Source organism: Mus musculus, chromosome 14, assembly GCF_000001635.26.
Source record: "Mus musculus strain C57BL/6J chromosome 14, GRCm38.p6 C57BL/6J".
In the NCBI taxonomy this organism is placed as follows: Eukaryota; Metazoa; Chordata; class Mammalia; order Rodentia; family Muridae; genus Mus; species Mus musculus.
The window spans coordinates 61,613,446-61,634,325 of NC_000080.6; the positions used below are offsets into that span (position 1 = coordinate 61,613,446).

Genomic DNA, 20,880 nt, shown 5'->3' on the forward strand with positions numbered 1-20,880 from the left:
AACCATCCATGTGAGGCGAGAAGGAGATCCAGTTCAGCAGGATTTAGTGAGCCTGTGTTGATTCAAACTTGACCCTGACACCAGGCAGTTTATTTTGGTCATACCTAGGTACAGTACAACATTGGAAAAAGTTTCCTGGTAAATGTGGCTCTCATCTCTTACTCAACAGTGCAAGTTGAGTGGATTGCAGTCATTACGATTGCTCCCTTGACAGCAGCACTTGGTTACCCTGGCTTACAACAAGTTCTACATTAAAGAATTTAAGTTCTTAGAAGTTTTACTGTACCAACAAAGCTATGGTGGACCTTCAGGTCCAGAAAGACAACCCCAAGGGGTTGCATGCCTTCAGCATAGAAGATCTGGGAGGTAACACAATGATTGATGCTACTGGAGGTCAAAAAGTTCCCTGAGAAGCCGGGCGTGGTGGCGCACGCCTTTGATCCCAGCACTCGGGAGGCAGAGGCAGGCGGATTTCTGAGTTCGAGGCCAGCCTGGTCTACAAAGTGAGTGCCAGGACAGCCAGGGCTACACAGAGAAACCCTGTCTCGAAAAACCAAAAAAAAAAAAAAAAAAAAAAAAAAAAGTTCCCTGAGATGGGCTCAGAGAAAATACAATGAAGGGACTGGAAACAATGTGGGACCTCTGAGCATCAAGGAAAAAAAAAAAAAAAGTAAATGTAATGGACATATTTGTGCTGCATTCCGCATGCTGTGATGTTACCTGATCATTTAATTAGAATGTTATCCATTCTGTCTGCCTGGCATCCTGATTCACAGCTTTCATACTCAAGTCATCAGCCTTGCTATTGAAACACTGTGGTGCAAACCTGTTGAAAGGAGCAGAGGGAGTGGGAGGGGAGAAAGAAGGAAAGGCTAAACTAACACAAAATAAACATTGAAAAGGAGGCAGCTGTAGCCCAGGGGTGGTAGCACACACCTTTAATCCCAGCACTGAGGGTGGGGGTTAGGGGGTGGGGGTTAGGGGGTGGGGGTTAGGGGGTGGGGGGTGGAGCTCTGTGAGTTCCAGGACAACCAAGGCTACATGGAGAAACCCTGCCTTGGAAAAAAAAGGGGCGGGGGTTGGGGAAAGAGAAGCCATATCTAAAAGATTGTGTATGCCCAAGATTGTGGCCAGTCTTGTGGTATAGTAATAAGGCCTACTGTTCATACTGACAGAAGTCTTACTGTAACACCTTAACAATGAAAAACTTGGTAAAAACATTTGTAAGGGTGGCTCAGATTTGTGAAATTTAAATTGTGGGAAAGAAAGAAAAACCTCAACCTTTTTAAAGAGTACCTCAAAAACTTATAAGAAGTAGAATTCTTTTAGTAATGTTTAGGTCAGTGACTATGGTATTGGTCCAAAAGCTAGGGAGTCCTTAAGAAGGAATTCCTGTTTTGTTAGCATTTCTGTAGAACTGGTGGCTTCCTTAAAAAAAAAAAAAAAAAAATCTTGTGCTGGAGAGATGGCTTAGCCGTTAAGAGCACTGACTGCTCTTCCGAAGGTCCTGCGTTCAAATCCCAGCAACCACATGGTGGCTCACAACCATCTGTAATGAGATCTGACTCCCTCTGGAATGTCTGAAGACAGCTACAGTGTACACAGGAGCGAGTGGGGCCGACTGGAGTGAAGAGAGGTCCCAGCAACCACAAGATGGTTCACAACCATCAGTATAGCTACAGTGTACTCATATACATAAATCTGAAAAGCCTTTGAGTGCTAGGATTAAAGGTGTGTGCCACCACTGCCTGGCTGAAACTTACTTTAGTGAATTGTTTTAGTTTAGAAAATGATGAGTTAGGTGTACTTTTCTTACACTCTACAGGAAAATATTATTTTGGTAAATTTTTGCACTGTGTGTGATTTAACTAGTTGAATATAACTGACATACATATGCTGTTTCTTTATGGTGTTTGTTGATAAGATTATTAAAAACTGATAAGTAAAAGACAATATTCTATCTCAGTTTAGCAAGGACGAAAACATGAAAGGTTTAAGATGCTATTAACATGTTCTTAGTCATTCACATTTGCAGATGACAATTTTGAGTTTAGAAACAGAATTTTCTTTTTAATGAACATATTATAAATTGTGCTGTTAACTGTAGCAGGACAGGGATTATTGTCCTGTACAGTAAGGTCCTCCATGCTAAGAATATTACTTAGTACGAACAAATGTTACATATTATACATTTCCATGGATATATACCCAAGTATGTATGTATGTATGTATGTATGTATGTATGTATGTATGTATGTATCTCCTGTAACTCTGTAGACCAGGCTGGCCAGAGATTTACCTACCTCTTTCTCCTGATTGCTAGAATTAAAGGTGTGTGCCACCATTGCCCTATAAATTGACCATACTTTAGAAATATGTGTTCCTCATTAGGGAAAGTATATTTTCAGAATGAGCAGAGTTCATTATTTTAGCACTTATCCCATCTGGAAGCATCTGTCATCTCAGTGAGCTCCTCTGTTCCACTGTATTGAATGGGACAGTAACTGGGATATCAGCATGAGTCTTTCAGAAAGGAAGGCAGACATTTTCATATAGTCACCAATTAAATCTTCTTCAAGGAATTCACTTATTTTTTAAATACTTATTTTTATTTATGTGCCTAAGGAGTCAAGAAGATGATATTCAATTCCCTGGTATTGAAGTCACAGGTAGTTGTGAGCCACCTGACATGGTGTTCTGGGAACTAAACTTGGGTCCACTGGAAAAGTACTAAGTGCTTTTAGCCAGTAAGCCATCTCTCAAGCCTCAAATTATTTTAAGTTATAAGTGCCAAAAACAAAAACAAAAACAAAAAAACCTATCTTGTTCAGTGTCTCAGTTAGGGTTTCTAGTGCTGCAAGGAAACACCATAACCAAAAACCAAGTTGGGGAAGACAGGGTTTACTGAGCTTACACTTCCACATTGCTGTCCATCACCAAAGGAACTCAAACAGGGCAGGAACCTGGAGCTAAGAGTTGATGAAGAGGCCAATGGAGGAGTGCTGCTGACCGCCTTGTTTCCCATGGCTTGTTCAGCTTGCTTTCATACAGAACAGAACCTAAGACCACCAGACCAGTGATGGCCCATCCAAAATGGGCTGAGCCCTCCCCCATTGATTACTAATTGAGAAAATGCCTTACAGCTGGATCTCATGGAGTCATTTTCTCACGGTTTCTTTCTCTCGGATGATTCTAACTTGTGTCAAGCTGACCCAGAACCACCCAGTACATCCAGCAACACTGAAAACCTTGATCTCACAAATCCCAAATACTATCATCTCAGCTAACAAATAAACATCATAATGGCGTGCTAAGCGTTGTCAGTCCTAATAGAACCATTAATAGTTGGGACTCTTGTATTTTCTAACTTAGAATCAAGTTTCTTTCCATCATCCAGTTTTATTTCTGACTAGGCATGGAAGGTTTTAGCTTCTGATTCTTCTTGAACCTCAATGACTTACAAAGTTAATTAGAAATTCTTCCTGTAAAGTTTTCTGAAGGGTGCTACTAAAACTTAATTTTCTTGGGTTAAACACTGTAGCTCTTACCTTGTGATAAAACAGGAGCTAATTTGAGCAGCCTTTAAAATACACATGAAACCAAGAATCTAAAGTAGAAGATTGTTTAGGACAATTTGAAAAATACAGAGTTTGCTCACTTCTGATTTTTTTCTACACTGCTTGTATCTGACACACCAGCTTTGCTTTATGTTTGTGCTGATTCTCACAAGTGACAGAAACAGTTCTGTTGGAGGTATCTATCCATAGAGAATTTTGATAGTTGCTTTGTTGTTAAAGAAAACAACAAAAGGATTACCAGGAGCAAATTTTAGTATTGTATTAGCTACTATATGGAAAGTTAGAGAAGTTTACTGTCTTCCTGGTGCCAAAGTACATGCCAGGGACAGTCATGTAGATTGTAGATTTGTTTCTAGGGGCTGGAGAGATGGCTCAGTAGGTACGAGCACTGACTGCTCTTCCAAAGGTCCCTAGTTAAAACCCCAGCAACCTCATGGTGGCTCACAAACACCCATAATTAGATCTGACACGCTCTTCTGTTGTGTCTAAAGTCAGCTACAGTGTACTTATGTATAATAAATAAATCTTTGGCCTGGAGCGACCAGGGACTGAGTCAGCAGAGTTGACTGGAGCAAGTGGGGCTGACCGGAGTGAGCAGAGGTCTTAAAAATTCAATTCCCGTCTTTAATCTCAGCACTTGGGAGGTAGAGGCGGGCGGATTTCTGAGTTCAAGGCCAGCCTGGTCTACAGAGTGAGTTCCAGGACAGCCAGGACTACACAGAGAAACCCTGTCTGTAAAAAACAAAACAAACAAAAATTTCAATTTCCAACAACCACATGAAGGCTCACAACCATCTGTACAGCTACAGTGTACTCATATACATAAAATAAATAAATCTTAAAAAGGTTTTTAATTTTTTACATTTTTAAACGTTTATTTTAGCTATACATTTTTTAAACGTTTATTTTAGCTATACAAGTTTTGTTTGCATGTATGCCTGTGTACTATCTGTGTTCCTAGTGTTCAGAAGTCAGAAGACATTGGATCCTCTGGACCTGGAGTTATAGCTGTCAGTTACCATGTGAGTTGAACCTAGGTCCTTTGTAAAAGTAACAAGTGCTTTTCTCTCTTTCTTTCTTTCTCTTTCTCTTTCTTTCTTTCTTTCTTTTTCTTTCTTTCTTTCTTTCTTTCTTTCTTTCTTTCTTTCTTTCTTTCTTTCTTTCTTTCTTTCTCTTTCTTTCTTTCCTTCCTTCCTTTCCTTCCTTCCTTTCCTTCCTTCCTCTCTCTCTCTTTCTTTCTTTCCTCTCTCTCCTTTTATTTATTTATTTATTTTTAAAGATTTACTTATTATATGTAAGTACACTGTAGTTGTCTTCAGACACTCCAGAAGAGGGAGTCAGAGCTCATGACAGATGGTTGAGAGCCACCATGTGGTTGCTGGGATTTGAACTCAGGATTCGGAAGAGCAGTCAGCGCCGAGGTGTCTCTCCAGCCCACAAGTGCTTTTAACTACTGAACTGTTACAAAACCTGAAATCCTGATTTCAATAATCTGTGTGGGTTTTTTTTTTTTCTCCCCAATTTATTTTTGAAGAAACATACTTAAGAATGAGTCAATTAAATTTATTTTTGGTCATCTTCTGGAATCTCTTGCTAAATCTCCTTTGAAATGCTACAGTTGTAGTTTTAGACAATTGTCTTTCTGGTTTCCAAATTTCTGTTCATTTAATTTGTTTTTTTGAGACAGAGTTTCTCTTTGTAACAGTCCTGGTTGCCTGGAATTCTTGCAGACCAGAGTGGCCTTGAACTCACAGAAATCTGCCTGCCTCTGCCTCCCAAGTGCTGGAATTACAAGTGTGTGCCACTACAACTGGCTAAATTTCTTTCATTACAGCTCTTTAATTAGGAAGATCTTTGTCTTAGTGTTTCTTGAACCTGGAGACTGGCACCCCACCCCCCAATTTCCATTATTTGGCTTCTCACTTGAAAAATTAAAACCATGTAAATTTCATAGTCTTTTAAACTGAACTTAAAGTTAGACTTTAATTCCTCAGTTTCTTAAAAAGTTTAACACATTTTGCTCATAGACCCTCAACTGACAGTGTAGGGATTTTCCAAAAAAGATACACTTGACATATACTTTTACAAAAAAAATTTCAGTAGTGGGAATATTTAATATTTTATTGTAATAAAATAGTGAATTTTCATAAATGTTTATAACTATATAAAATTTTATTCAATTCCTCTAAAGATTTATTTATAAGGGTCTTGCCTGCATATATGTCTGTATATCCCATGGAACTGGTGCTACTGATGTTTATGAACCATGATGAAGGTGTTGGAACTAAACCCTGGTCCTCTGTAAGAGCAAGTGCTTTAAACCTCTGAGCCATCTCTTTAGTCCTATCAACTTTTTTTGTTTGTTTGTTTTTGTTTTTTTGAGACAGGGTTTCTCTGTGCTGGGATTAAAGGTGTGAGCCACCACCGCCTGGCTTTTTTTTTTTTTTTTCCTTTTTTAAAGAAACTAATTGTCCTCGCTACAGAGTTTCAGTGAACTTGCCTACTCTCATTGGCTTTATTTGAATTATTGCCAAATTTGTCTGTCTATCCAGAAGTTTTCAGTCTTAGCTTGGTAAAGCCAGTGACCTTTAATCAAAACATTTTAAAAATAAATGCCGAACTATCAGTTCAAATGTAATATTGTGAGAAGGCTCAGTGTTTCAGGTGGTTTCTCATCCTTCAGTAACATCACCGTCACCTTCCAGAACAAGAGCACGGGCTCCTTATACCTCCTTTCTATCTTAATAATGTTCCAAGTTTTTTACCTTGATATGCTGTTTCCCACTTCCTTCCTTCACCTCCCAATGGCTAGGATACACGCAGGTATCACTTTGCTTCAGGATCAGTTCCATTCTTATTGCTATTTGATTTAGATATTCTTTACTCTTAGGAGACAAAAATAATCACGTCCAACTTCCTTGCTAGAAGACTTCATGAATTCCAGGACAGCTTTTTCAGCATAGTGAGTCCCAGGCCAGGCAGTACTACAAAGACCCTGCCTCAAGGAGCAAACAAACAAAAAACAAAACTACTATAAACCAGGATATCTGAGAATGCATCGTGTCCTATACTTTGAAAGTTGGTAGGCCACAACTTATAAAACAAAGACTTTTTCTTTTGGGGGTATGGGGTTCTCTATAGGCTAGCTTAATGTCAACCTTATATAGCTGAAGACAAATTGAACTTCTCATTCTGCCAACTCTACCATTCAAATGCCAAAACTATAGGCATACACCGGCACACCCATTGTTGTTTTGGGTGTTAGTGATCAAACTCAGGGCTTTTGTGTATGTTAGGCAGACTAACTGAGCCACATCCCTAGCATCAAAGACATTTCTACTGGTAACTGCCCAATCTCTGTATAAGTGCTTCAAATTACTTACAGTTTTGTACTGAGGGGATTAATTCATGTGGCACTTTTGTCTACTAAGTGAGCTGATGCCAGACATTGTTTCGTACAATGTCTTTCTGTTTCTAGTTTATTTCCTTCTTCACATGCTCTAAGTGGTTTGGTCAGTTCTCCAACCCCCCCAAACTCCACCCCCGCCTTTTTGTGGGGAGGGGTGTGTGTGGTATCTCCATGGTTTCAAAATTCACATCTAGAGAACAAGTCATAGAGCAGATTAAGACAGAAAGGAAACTGTTTTACCACAGAAACTATTATTTGTTGGTTTGATACTTGACTTTTGGCTAAATTATAAATGTTCAACACCTTTAATATCAAACACAAACCAACAGGAATGAATATATATATGTATATATATATATAAAGTTGTTTTTAAAGGGATGAGGGTGTAGCTTGGGTGTAGCATGTTTTCCTAGTATAACTAATGCCCTGGAATTGACTTACAGCAATCTCTCCATTATATAAACAAAGCCATGCTATAAACTACTGTATAGATGGTATTATAGGTCATCAACAAAAGTGATTTTGATAATTCAACTCCTTTGGTTGAAGCAATTTTCCAGTTCACAACCAATATATTTTAACTGAAATCACTTGTAATTTGGAATATTTGTTGTGCATCTTTGAAATGAACTGTGAAGTTAGTACAATTTTGATTAGTTTCCTTAAAGGAGTGTAATTCTTCAAGTTAAATCTTTAATGCCAAATTAGTAACTCAATTTCTTCCTCCTTGGGGGTGGGGGAGGAGACAGGATCTCATATATCTGAGGTCTATCCTGATTGTGCTCTTGAAGTGCTGTGTACCACTAGGACCAGCTTCTGAGATCCCGAGGATCAACCCTCCAGCTTCCTGAATGCCAGTCAAGCACTCTGGCAACTGAGCTACTTTCCCAGCTTGTACTCTTCAATCTCAGCACTCAGGAGACAAGGCAAGGTAGACAGACCTGAGCTCCAGGCCAGGAGGGGTTACATACAAAAGTACAAAAATACTGGGGTTACATGATTTAAGTCAGTGCAATTCTCAAAATTTCTACACATTATACTTTATATATATATCTACATGCATTATACTTTACAAGAATTTATCATAAGATCTTATTAAATAGTACTTTAAGATGACACAAATACTGCAGTTTCTACTAATGCATTTAGACATTTGAAGGTTAATAGTGACTGTAAGCTTCAATTAACTGCACTGCATAACTCCCTACTACAAACTAAATATTTTGTCTGATAAAAAATTTTAAAGGTTTTATTTATTTTCCTGTTTGGTGATTGTTAGATTTTATCTTATTATTTATTTATTCTTTCTGGAGACAGAATCCTGATATGCTTTCAGTTCAAGTACTAAACTTAGGGTGTGCACCATCGATACTTACTATGTCTTCCCTTTTGTACCTATTCTCCAAGGTGCAGTGGAGATAATTTTGCTTTAAGGAAAAAAATAACAAATCCAAGTTTTGTATTATGGCAAAGTTAAACATAAAATTCCAGAATTACGTGGTGACATCACATTTTCCATGTAGCTTCAAGTTTCCCCTTTTGTTTGTATCATGTTATTATATTAAATATATGTAAATATAATTTTTTGAAAGTTGATCTTTATTTAGGACTAAAAGTTTCAGGACATGACAGGATCCAAATTCTCAAATTTGGTTAAGGTTCACAGCTAACCAGCGCACAGCCAATTTTCAAGACCACCCTGAACTCTAGGACAGAAAAGTTTAAACTTGTTTACATTGTTATTCCTTGGAAGTTACCAAGCCACACAAGTATTTCCTTAGCAAACTTTCCCCCACAAATCTATGGTTTTTAGTGCTTGGGAATAAACCCCAGGGTGTTGCACATATTAGACAAGTATTCTTCTAAGCTACATCTTCACCGTACAAATGACTTACACTGATCATGCCCATTCCTCTCCTTTATTTTCATATCCTTCTTTACTAAAAGGAGGCAATCTTAAAAGTTCTCATACATGCTCAATTATTATGCTAAGGAAATACATCCTGGTGACACTAAAGACTAATAACAGAGGCAAGTGTCTTTGAAAAAGATAACTTATTAGATCAATGAATATTGTGTCTGCCTTGCTGAATGAGAATGGAAGCTACATTGTCTGCAACCTTTAAAATAAGGTTAAAAAAGTAACTTGCAGATTTTTATGTGTAGAATCATCTAAACAATCTCATGGATATTTGTTTCACTTTGCATATTATTCTGTAGGTTCTTTTTTTGTTTTGTTTTGGTTTTTTTTTTGGTTTTTCGAGACAGGGTTTCTCTGTGTAGCCCTGGCTGTCCTCGAACTCAGAAATCCGCCTGCCTCTGCCTCCTGAGCGCTGGGATTAAAGGCGTGCGCCACCACGCCCGGCTTGTAGGTTAATTAATCTTAATTCTAATTTTTAAAAAACCTAGCATGATGTTTTCCTTAAATGAGCAAATAACAGGTTTAAAGTACTATGAAATTAAAAAAAAAAAACAACCTCATTTTACTATTTCTGTAATAATTCTTGTCGGGTGTGGTGGCATACGCCTTTATTTCCAGCACTTGGGAGGCAGAGGCAGCCTGGTCTACAAAGTGAGTTCCAGGACAGCCAGGACTATACAGAGAAACCCTGTCTCGAAAAACAAAACTCTCATGTTCTCCATTATGCAAATATAAACCTAAAAACATTGATAAAAGTATGTTTCTGATTTGCCTTTGAAGTTGCTGTTAAATATTTGAGTATTAGGCATTAATATCTACTATATTATATCAAGTATAAAATGTTATATCAGTGTTGCTCTCAAACTCAGAGATCTGCATGCCTCTACCTCACAAATTCTGGGATCAAAGGTGTGCACCACCACATCCAGCAAATATGTTAATACTTTAGGGTTTTAACACTTCTAAATGTTTTCCTGACCCCCACTGAGATCCTAATGTACTTAATACATTTTTGTTTTGTTTTTTCAAGACAGGGTTTCTCTGTATAGCCTTGGCTGCCCTGGAACTCACTTTGTAGACTAGGCTGGCCTTGAACTCAGAAATCTACCTGCCCCTGCCTCCCAAGTGCTGGGATTAAAGGTGTTTAATACATTTAAAACCTATAATCTTGAGGTGATAGCAAAACTGGAATTCCTTATCTCCAAAGTGCTTTAATATTTTTGCAAGAACATCTGGGAACCACTTTTATTCTTCTAGAGTTTTCTGAATGTTTAAAATATATATTACCATAGACCCTCTTAGCTTTGAAATACTAGAGGTAAATAAGCTTTGTGAACTTTATCCTACTATGTCATCTTTATGAGAATAAAGAATCCTTATAAGGATTGTTCTATTCATGAAATATTGTTCCACAACTTTCACGTGCATCTTGGCTTTCAGTGAAACCGATGTTGGTGACCTATAAATTTTACTTAACTGAGGACTGAAATTCTTACTGAACAATTTCATGCTAGCTGACCAACAAGTTGTCCTTATTTGGCTAGCCACACTAATACTGTTATTATATTCTATTAAATAACAGAACTAACATTTACTGAATGGAGTGTGGAATTAAAAGCCTTATTTACAACATTAGTCATTAATGAGCTAAGATATCATGGGTTCAGGCCGGGTGGTGGTGGCACATGCCTTTAATCCCAGCACTTGGGAGGCAGAGACAGGCGGATTTCTGAGTTCAAGGCCAGCCTGGTCTACAAAGTGAGTTCCAGGACAGCAGTACTTTGAACACATATTCAGTGTTTCCAAGTAGTTTAGTTCATCAATGGCAAGGGTGTGTTGCTAGACAATGATGAGCTCCCAGAAGGATGTCATGTAATTAAGTAGGATAAAACCTATATACTTTAAGATCTAGAAATGAGCAACTATAAGTAGCATATATCTATTAAGGACAAATGTCATTTTCTTATGGGAAGATTATGCTATTGTGGGACCTGAGAACAATCCTAACAGTGGGACATCTAGTACCACTGTGAAATACTGAGGACAACCTGTGCTTGACACTGCCTCATTCAAGCTTACCTTACAGGCATTCTTTATCACCTTCCTTATTTCTAACACAGTGTGAAGACCTAAAAATATAAGGTAAGATTTTTAAAAAAAAATAGTTTGTTTTATATGAGTACACTCTGTCTTCAGACACACAAGAGGTCATTGGATCCCATTACGGATGGCTGTGAGTCATGCTGTGGTTGCTGGGGATTGAACTCAGGACCTCTAGAAGAGCAGTCAGTCCTCTTAACTACTGAGCCATCTCTCTAGCCCCAAAGTAAGAATTTTGATGTTCAAGCTGATGTATCACATTTCTTCATTTCAAGAAGCCTTTAAAATGTCCTTCCCATTTCATCAATTCTAAGGTCCTTATGACATAGTCATTACCATAATACACACTCCATAGTTGGTAGATGGGCTTTTATGGTTTATTTCCCTTCTGGAAGTTTACTCACCTCAATTTTGTCCTTCAGTGCAATAAATAAATATTTTTTTTCCCCTAAAAGGCCTTGTAGTTCCTCTGGCTGCTTCTTAAGACACCTGAATATTTCATATTTTTCCTTTATTTCAATTGGTTTATACCAATACTCTACATGTGATTTAACATTAGCCATATATGAAAGACTTCCAATCACAAACAGTTTGGGAAGACAAATGTTTATTAGCAATAGTTTAATTTGCATAAATGAAGAATTTGTATGCTAGTTTTTCAGAATCTTTATTTACAGAATTCAAATTTAAGCCTTCAAATTGACTATAGAGAAACCAAGGCAATCTGGTATAAGGAAGCATGCATTGAAAGAATTCAGTTTCTCACCAGAAAAGTCGTGTCTGAGATGAGGACATGACTGGTCCAGGGTATGGTTGAGGAGGGTGTGTAGATTACGAAGGAGAGCACAGCTGGAGTCATCTAGAGGCGTCCAGAGTAGGGAGAAAAAGTATGGCCGGCAGAATGAAAAGCTGGAGGAAGGGAAGCCCATGAATTGAAGAGCTTGAAGGTAAGGATTGGGTGAGGAAAGCTGAGAAGAGCGAGCTAGGATACCAGCATGGATTCTGTAATAGGTGCTTTCTAGGCTGAGGGCTTGGAGGCAAGCATGCTCTTTGGTATACTAATAAACACCACAGTTAGCCATTTCCCCAGTTTCTTTTAGACCTGACATCCTGACAACTATTTGAAGGCATTAGAAAGTTTTCTAGAGTTATACCAACACAGAACTTCTAGAGAAGATATTTAAAATCATTGCAAAATTCTCTTGAGTTACACCAATATACCACTTTCTAGAAAGAACATTTCTGATTGTATTTTCCTTTTTCAGAACTTAGCCTGATGTCAAACCTGAGCTGTTGCTGCTACAGATATACAATCTCAGATAGACAAATGAACAACTTATAATACTACAAAGTCCTCTGGAGGCTCCTAAGCAAATCAGAATCACTGATTTAAAAAACTTATGATAGCTATTATTGCAAAGCTTTCCTTTTGGGCATTTTCTTTTTACTTATTTTTCTTTCAGTTTTCAGAGACAAGGATCTCTGTATAGCTAGTCCTGGCTGTCTTGGAGCTCACTTGTAGACCACACTGGCCTTGAACTCAGATCTACCTGTCTCTGCCTCCTGAGCACTGGGATCAAAGGTGTGCGCCACCAGGCATGGCTGGGTCTTTGTTCAGCTCATGGGAGGAATAGTTAACAACATGCTGCTCAAGAAATACTTGGCACGGGGCTGGTGAGATGGCTCAGTGGGTAAGAGCACCTGACTGCTCTTCCGAAGGTCCAGAGTTCAAATCCCAGCAACCACATGGTGGCTCACAACCATCCGTAAAAAACGAGATCTGACTCCCTCTTCTGAAGACAGCTACAATGTACTTCCATATAATAAATAAATAAATAAATCTTTAAAAAAAAAATACTTGGCACACATGAGAGATCTGGTCTAAAATGTAAAGTGTACCAGAGACAGGGAACCAACAAGATGGCATATCTAGTAAAGGTACTTGCTGTATAACTTGGTGACTTGACTTTGATCCCTGGAACTCTTTTAAATGTCAAAGGGAAGAACACACAAAGTTTGTGCCCTTCGTGGCCACATGGGACATGCCCACACAATAATGCATGCACGTGGAGGGGCCTTTAAAAATAAAAAGCTTAGAGTTAACTATCTGAAAAAAAAACTTTTTTTTAAAACAACTTAGAAAGACTGATGCATGATATACTAACTGTGGACTTTGAATTTTATTCTGCAGGAAAGGGCAGTGTTTTAGAAAATTAAGGGCTGGTGAGATGGCTCAGTGGGTAAGAGCACCCGACTGCTCTTCCAAAGGTCCGGAGTTCAAATCCCAGCAACCACATGGTAGCTCACAACCATCCGTAACGAGATCTGACTCCTTCTTTTGGAGTGTCTGAAACAGCTACAGTGTACTTACATATAATAAATAAATCTTAAAAAAAACCCTAAAATTCTAAAAAAAAATTAAATTAGTGATATACATTGAAGGTGATAAAAATTTAGACTAACACTGATGCAAAAAAAAAAAAAAATCCTTAGTTAAGACTTAACTAAGAAATGAGAAATAACTAGGCACTTAGGTACAGCAATTCCCAAACTGGAGGAATTAAAAGACTTTGGCTGTTTGGGCCGCTGACAAACATGAACAAATTCAGTGTTTCTTGGAACCATTTACTTTGACTCTTGCTAACTGATCAAGAGGAAAACAATTTGAGAGCCAACAAAGCACTATTAATAAAAACCTGGCTAATCACTCATTTTAACATTTCTCCCCGTTCTCTTAATGGTCTTGGATGGAGGCTACTGAGTCAGAATAAAAACATTTTCTTCCATTTGTAAAAGCCAAAAGGTTAAGGAGAATGTAATTGTTTAGGTTTTCCTACAATATTAAGACTGAATTTTATTTTAATGTCCAAGTTACCCTAAAGTACTAAAACCAAATTTTATATTAACACCAGATGCACGCACGCACGCACACACACACACACCCCTTAATTGAGACCCTTCTCTCCCTCGATCACGTAGAGTCCTGGGGAACTGAACTCAGTCACCAGGCTTGGCTTTACAGGAGCCTTTCCTAGCAGACTCATCAGCCCCAACTTCTAACTTGTTTCCATTCTATTACTGTAACTCACTCTTCTGTTTTCTATATACTCTTTGCTGTCCCCGTAAACACCCCAAATGTGTTAGTTTCAAAAATCTTTATATTTGTGATTTCAACTATTCAGAGGTCTTCTTTTGGATACCTTATCTCATTTTTACTATTCAAATGTTACCTGCAGGGGACATCCCCCAAACATACTTTGAAAAGTATACTTGAAAAAACAAAACAAAAACTTTCAAATAGTAATAACTACCACTCCCATCTTTTTCCTTTCCTTTCCTTTCCTTTCCTTTCCTTTCCTTTCCTTTCCTTTCCTTTCTTTCTTTTTTTTTTTTTCCCAAGACAGGGTTTCTCTGTGTAGCCTTGGCTGTCCTGGAACTCACTCTGTAGACCAGGCTGGCTTGGAACTCAGAAATCCGTCTGCCTCTGCCTCCCAAGTGCTGGGATTAAAGGCGTGCGCCACCACCGCCTGGCCCATCTTGCTTCCTTAATTTTCCCACAGAACATAAAACGGTAATATTTTTCTTCATCCTGGTATTCATCGACTACCCATCAGCACTGTAAACCCCATGAACGCCAGGGACTTATCTGCTTGGTTTTGGTATGATCTTCAGCACTGAAATAGAATAAATTTTTATCTCTTACTATGTAAATACTATAAATCTCAAATATGCTGCCCAGGCTGACATGGAACTCACAGAAATCTACTTGCTTCTGCCTTGAGTGCTTCAATCCCAATTAAAGGTGCGTGTCACCATGCCTGGCTGTTTTTGTACTTTTTGGTTTAATTAAACAGGGCTGGGCTTACATGTGGGTACCACATTTCACTTCAAGTATATTTTTAATGCTATCTGACAAACATTTAATATTTTCATACCACTAGAAAAGAAAATATAAAAATTGATATAAAATCTGTAATTATTAAAACTTACAATTTCTTTAAAGAAACGATTTAAATTTTCTCTTTATTTCAGTGCAATACTAGATTTCATTGATTCACACTAAAATGGTATTTTAAATATTGCACATGGAAAGTTTACATATCAGCATTCCTAAATATTGTAATACACAGTGAAGAAACATACAAACTATCATTTTCCAAAGGTATTATTTATTAAAATCACCAAAGATAAATGGGGGGGAGGAGAGGGTACTTCATGAAGGAAGATCCATTGGGCATAAGCATTAGTAAGTTAAGGCTGAGGAATATTCAGCACAAAAGTATCGTCAATATTTTTCGGTTTTGGTACTGGTATATGGTTTAGTAGTAGAGCCCTCTGAGGTTCTGGGTTTAATGACTACACACTGAAAGAAAACAAAGAAAACCAAAGGAAAACAAAACAACAGAAAGTGAAAAAGGAACAGAGGACTTGGAAACTGCGCCTAGGACATACTTCATAAACATACAAGCCAAGAACATGACCCCTTCAGTTTCTGGTGGACGAATAAGCTGTGCAGTAAAAGGTTCCAGGTATTAGAAATAAACTCATTCTAAGCTACCCCTTAACTCCTTGGAAGATGGAATGCATTAACGGTCTTTCATTTCTTCTCCAAGATATGTAAGTAGTATGTATAAATACATGCTGATCCAAATCTATTTAAAACAATTAAGGACATTTTCTTTTCTTTTTGGATGGTATTTAATGAGAAACAACACTGAGAAAAAATATATCATACAAGGATAGTAATATTCCTTTGCAAAAGGAAAAAAAAAAAACCAAACAAACCAATTTTAATTAGAATGTTAACTTGTAAAATTGTATGTGTAAAACTCTAGATCACAAGAGAACATCCACGTCTAATTATTTCCTTGAAAGATAACTAGTTATTAATGTAAATGTGTATAACTTTAATTTTGCTACTATTTATGATTCAAAAATAGTCACAAAGATAGAAATGAACTCTAGATTTCCAAGTCAGTGAAAATATATTTAAAATTTACACTTAAATGTATATTTTAATATATACAGGCGATTTCTTCCCTATGAAAAGTAGTGGGAAAAGTTATATACAATTAAAGTAATCTTAAGGAGTTTTCTATTGCTGTGAAGAGATATCATGCTTAAGTAACAAATGCTTACCTCAGTGGCCCACAGAGATTTGTAAAAGAGGCAATACCATTATCATATAAAAGCTTTAAATTTTGGGGCTGGAGAGATGGCTCAGTGGCTAAGAGCACTGACTGATCTTCCAAATGTCCTGAGTTCAAATCCTAGCAACCACATGGTGGCTCACAACCATCTGTAATGAGATCTGATGCCCTCTTCTGGTGTGTCTGAAGACAGCTACAGAGCTGGAGTGAGTGGGCCAATTGGAGCAAGCAGAGGTCCTGAATTCAAAATTCCCAGCAACCACATGATGGCTCACAACCATCAATATAGCTACAGTGTACTCATACACAGAAAAAATGCTCCAAAAACGGAGTCTATAGTTAATTAAATCAACTTGTTAAAACTTACTTAATTTTACCTTTAAATTAGAATTGAGTAGTGGTTCTTTTGAGGACAATTCCTTAAAAAATAACTGAAATACTTTTAGGATCTCCACAACACACGGTAGAATTAATTATGAACCTTTAATCTGAAAAGGTAAGAGACTCCTTGTAAAAAGTAATGACAGAGTTAGAGGACATTATTGTGAGATAATGTGTTTTCTTGAACATTTTAAAATAATGACGTAAAACATTTAAAATAAAGCACATGGGATAGTTAAAAGAACATTTCCGGGCTGGTGAGATGGCTCAGTGGGTAAGAGCACCCGACTGCTCTTCCGAAGGTCCGGAGTTCAATTCCCAGCAACCACATGGTGGCTCACAACCATCCGTAACGAGATCTGACTCCCTCTTCTAGAATGTCTGAAGACAGCTACAGTGTACTTACATATAATCAATAAATAAATCTTTAAAAAAAAAAAAAAAAAAAAAGAACATTTCCTTTGAAATAATTAAAATATTCTGAATATATTTATAAAATTAATGACTGTTAGCTTTAATCTGAAGTTAAATATTAAGGCACAGATGAGATGTCTTTCATACTTTTGACTTATAAAAATCTCCTGTTAAACATTTTAGTGAAAAATAAGAAAAACAGTAATTATTAAGTTAGAAGATATAGGATTTATACCCTAATATGTCATAGGTTGCAAATTAAATTTCAGATTGTTTCCTCAGTTAACCAATAAAAAGGTCAGCTATTCTAAGGATTCTTCTAAATTTAAGTTTAAAAATTCAACGTACACATTTTAGTGTTATTCTCCTTCATTTAAAATGAAATATTTAGGCACATTATACTCAAGATTATGTTATAATCTGTAGCATTTCAAACTTTATCTGTATCTAAAGAAAACTTCAAATCAAGAGAAAAGTATTTTTCTATTATAAGTAATAATATGAGTTTAAATTCATGTACAATTTGGTACTTCCTAAACTCTTTCAAATAAACTTTTATATGGAAATGCTGGAAAGAGAGCTCGAGCCTTGGTGGTACTGGGTATATTCTGTACCACTGTAGCTCTCAAGAAACTCTGGAAAGGTGTTCAAGACTTAAAAATACTTGTTATATTATTAGTCAGTGCTCCATCTGTGGATCCAACCAACCACACATTCAAAACATTTGGGTGGCCAGGCATTGGGGCCTACAGTTTTAAACAAAGAATTTGGGAGGCGGAGGCAAGAGGATCTCAGTGAGTTTCATGGCAGCCTGGTCTACATGGTGAGACCCAGGCTCAAAAGACCAAACCAAAAAACTTATTTCTTGGACAAAAACTGCATTAGTACTGAATTGTACAGTTTTTTTCTCATCATTAAGAGAATAACTTGAATAATACAACTATCCATGTTAACATCCCACTGCACTACACATTAAAAACAATGTAGAGATAAGTTTAAATAAGTATAAGGGAGGATATGCACTGGTCACGAGCAGACATTTTATACAGGAGATCCAAGCATTTACAAATCTGGGTATCTAGAAGTCCTATAATCAGTTCCTCACACAGAAGTCATTATGTTTTGTTTGTTTTTAAAAGACAGATCCTTACATAGGTCTTAGACTTGCTTTATGGCCAAGGATGATGTTAAGCCTCTAATTCTCTTTTTTCCACTTCCTCAGATCTAGGATTACAAGTGTACCTGGTATGCAGTGGTAAGGCTAAAACCCATGGCCTTGTGCATGCTAGCAAGAAGCACTTGGCCAACTGAGCTGCATTACCATCCCACAATTATATAGTATTTTAACAGACACAATATGTAGAGCGTTGTTACTAACATCATTACAGAATCATACCAAACATAAAATCACTAATGCAATTAGAAAAACCGTGTAAACACACAAGTAACATCAATACACATTGAATTACAGTTGTAGAGTATTGCCAACCTTACTTCAGCAGCACAGTCAATACTGGAGGTAATTTCAGAATCTTAACGCCAATATTTACGTGCTGCTAAGGCACCGCTGACATTGCTATCATAGGAGCTATGAATAAAAAGACAGGTACTCTCTTCAGAAGATCAGGTCCTTGTATTTTGAGGCAGCACAGTATGGCCTGCACCTTTTCAACATCCACAAACCATTATGTGCTGCTACTTTACTCCAAGGGTTGGTTTTGAAAACTCCTAGCACCTCAATAGTAATTTACAGAAAAGGCTTTTTAGGAAAAAGTAGAACACATAAAATCTATGTTTGAAAAAAATCTAACACTGGTATGTGCATAATTTTATAGGCTTTCAGCAGAATAAAAAGTATTTCCATATCATAAGTTTAATAAAAGCGTACAGAAAACTTAATACAGTGCTGTAATTTATTGTAGTCATGAAACGAGAAAAGCAAGTCATTTTCCCATACCAACTTAAGAACCTCATTTATTAAACTAACAACTTTTGAATGTGCTTAACACATGAAATAGCTACAAAAGTTGGTTTTTACCTTATTAAGAGCAGCACATCTTTCAAAGCCAAATCCATAGGACAAAGCTTCATGTTAAAGGAAACATGTAAGAACAAACATGTAAGAGCTCAGTTTCAAGAAATTTATACTAGCAAAATATTTAGAAGACATACACATGAAACATATTCCCCAAAAATATATAACCCCCAATCTACACATGAACACAAGATTTATCTCAATATTGGAATAGTTATTGTGAGTTCAGTGTCATTTATTATTACCCAGAACATCATCTTAGGATAACAGGTCTATTTGGTTTCCTAAAAGGATATATCAGAAATCCTGTAGCTCAAGCCTAAGTAACCATTTGTGTGTTTCCCAGTTAAAAAGGCTAGTCCTTTAAAGGAGTATCATTTTATACCACAGGACTTTGACTTAGCTGAAACAAAATTTTTACTACGTTAAGTTCCAACTTCATTTTATGTGTGTGTGAATATCTAGGTTTTCTTACACTATTAAGAAGACTCTTTTCTGTTTAGTGGGGGACTTAGCCATCCCTTCACAAAGAACTGTTCTTATTATTCCAGTTCATACCAGATTTTCCATTCAAACTAGATTACTGTGTAGCAAATGTTTTCTAGTGGGTCAATGCCATTTCTCCATTCCCGTTCATGTTGGGTCATTTGAAATATCAAAACGTCTTTAAATCTTCAAACCTTTGCTTTCAAGTGTGCCAGCTTAAAAAAAAAAAGTCTGAAAATAAAGATAAAAGCTGCTAAAAGTGATTTTGTCCTTTATCTTTATACAATGATTATAATTTCAAATTCAGTGGTTTTTTGAGAGAGGTTTTGAGGACAGTGGCTGCTGTCCTGCAATTCATTCTATAGACCAGGCTGGACTGGAACTCAGAGATCTATCTGCCTGGTTTCCCTCCTGCATGCTAGGATTAAAGGCGTGCACCATCATGCCCCGTTCCAAATTCAGTGGTTTATATTCTGGCCTAAGGACCAAAATAATTTTTCTTTGTTGGGTTTTTACATAGTTCAACTTTTTACTAATGTTCTTAAAAGGAAAAAAAAGCCATTCTGAAAAGAAAACAAAATGTTTTGCTTAAGAAGGTAACTTGAGTGTACATAGGAATACATGGCAATCTTTAAATACCTGAAATTAATATTATTCGTATAAGAAAACAGAATTTTACAACAATTTAAGAAGATAGATCAAACCAAATTGTCCTATTTCCCCCTTCAACTCTATTTGTTTCCATTAATATTTTTCTTTAGAAACATTTACTTTTTACCTTATAAAACTTCTAATATTAATTCATCTTGTTTCCATAAAGCTTAGCACTTCACAAACATTTATAGGCATGTTGCCCAAGCTATATCATCATCTTGACTGCATCAGAATAATGGGATACTTTTTGAATTTAATAATAAGCAACCAGTAATTTGTTGGAGCACAATGACAGAATACAGAATCTGAGGTCCGAACCCTGACACTGTCCTTTGAGTGTCTCCCATGGCTGTTATTCTAGTACACTGACCCTTTCTGGTTCCCTATCTGCAAATGAACCATTAACATACATATAAGCCTTTGTAGGACGCTTCTGAACCATAGCCATCTTATGAAGTTGTCTAAGAACATGGAGAAAACACTACCAGGTTTAAGTTCTGATGACAGAGCAACAATTCTCAGGGCACAAAAAATCTACTTAAATAGCAAAGCTAAAGGCATGAAATACTGCAACAAATTTGGGAAGTTAAAAGCTGGGTATGTTAATATCTTTGATGTGGCAATAATGCCACTATAAAATCTTTGGAACTGTTTCTTCTCTAAACATTTTAAATTCCTAGTTCTAAAATTTGATATGTGAAAAGTGACAGAATCATTTGTAGGGCATACTACTAAATAGTTAAAAATTCCAT

The 20,880-nt window shown here is 36.9% G+C and overlaps 1 long non-coding RNA gene and 2 other non-coding genes across 3 annotated transcripts in view; all 3 read right to left on the reverse strand.

Annotated features, from left to right (window-relative positions):
• The window catches only part of Dleu2 (deleted in lymphocytic leukemia, 2), a 79,538-nt gene that overhangs the window by 10,610 nt on the left and 48,048 nt on the right, over positions 1-20,880 (reverse strand). The window contains exons 4-6 of the long non-coding RNA NR_028264.1: positions 18,992-19,038; positions 11,775-11,917; positions 721-826 (exon numbers count right to left, since the gene is read on the reverse strand). This is a non-coding gene — a long non-coding RNA (deleted in lymphocytic leukemia, 2). The remainder of the gene's footprint in view (positions 1-720; positions 827-11,774; positions 11,918-18,991; positions 19,039-20,880) is intronic.
• Positions 18,435-18,527, reverse strand: Mir16-1 (microRNA 16-1). The gene has a single exon (NR_029734.1). It is a non-coding gene; the product is annotated as a microRNA 16-1 (primary transcript).
• On the reverse strand, positions 18,582-18,665 carry Mir15a (microRNA 15a). The gene has a single exon (NR_029733.1). It is a non-coding gene; the product is annotated as a microRNA 15a (primary transcript).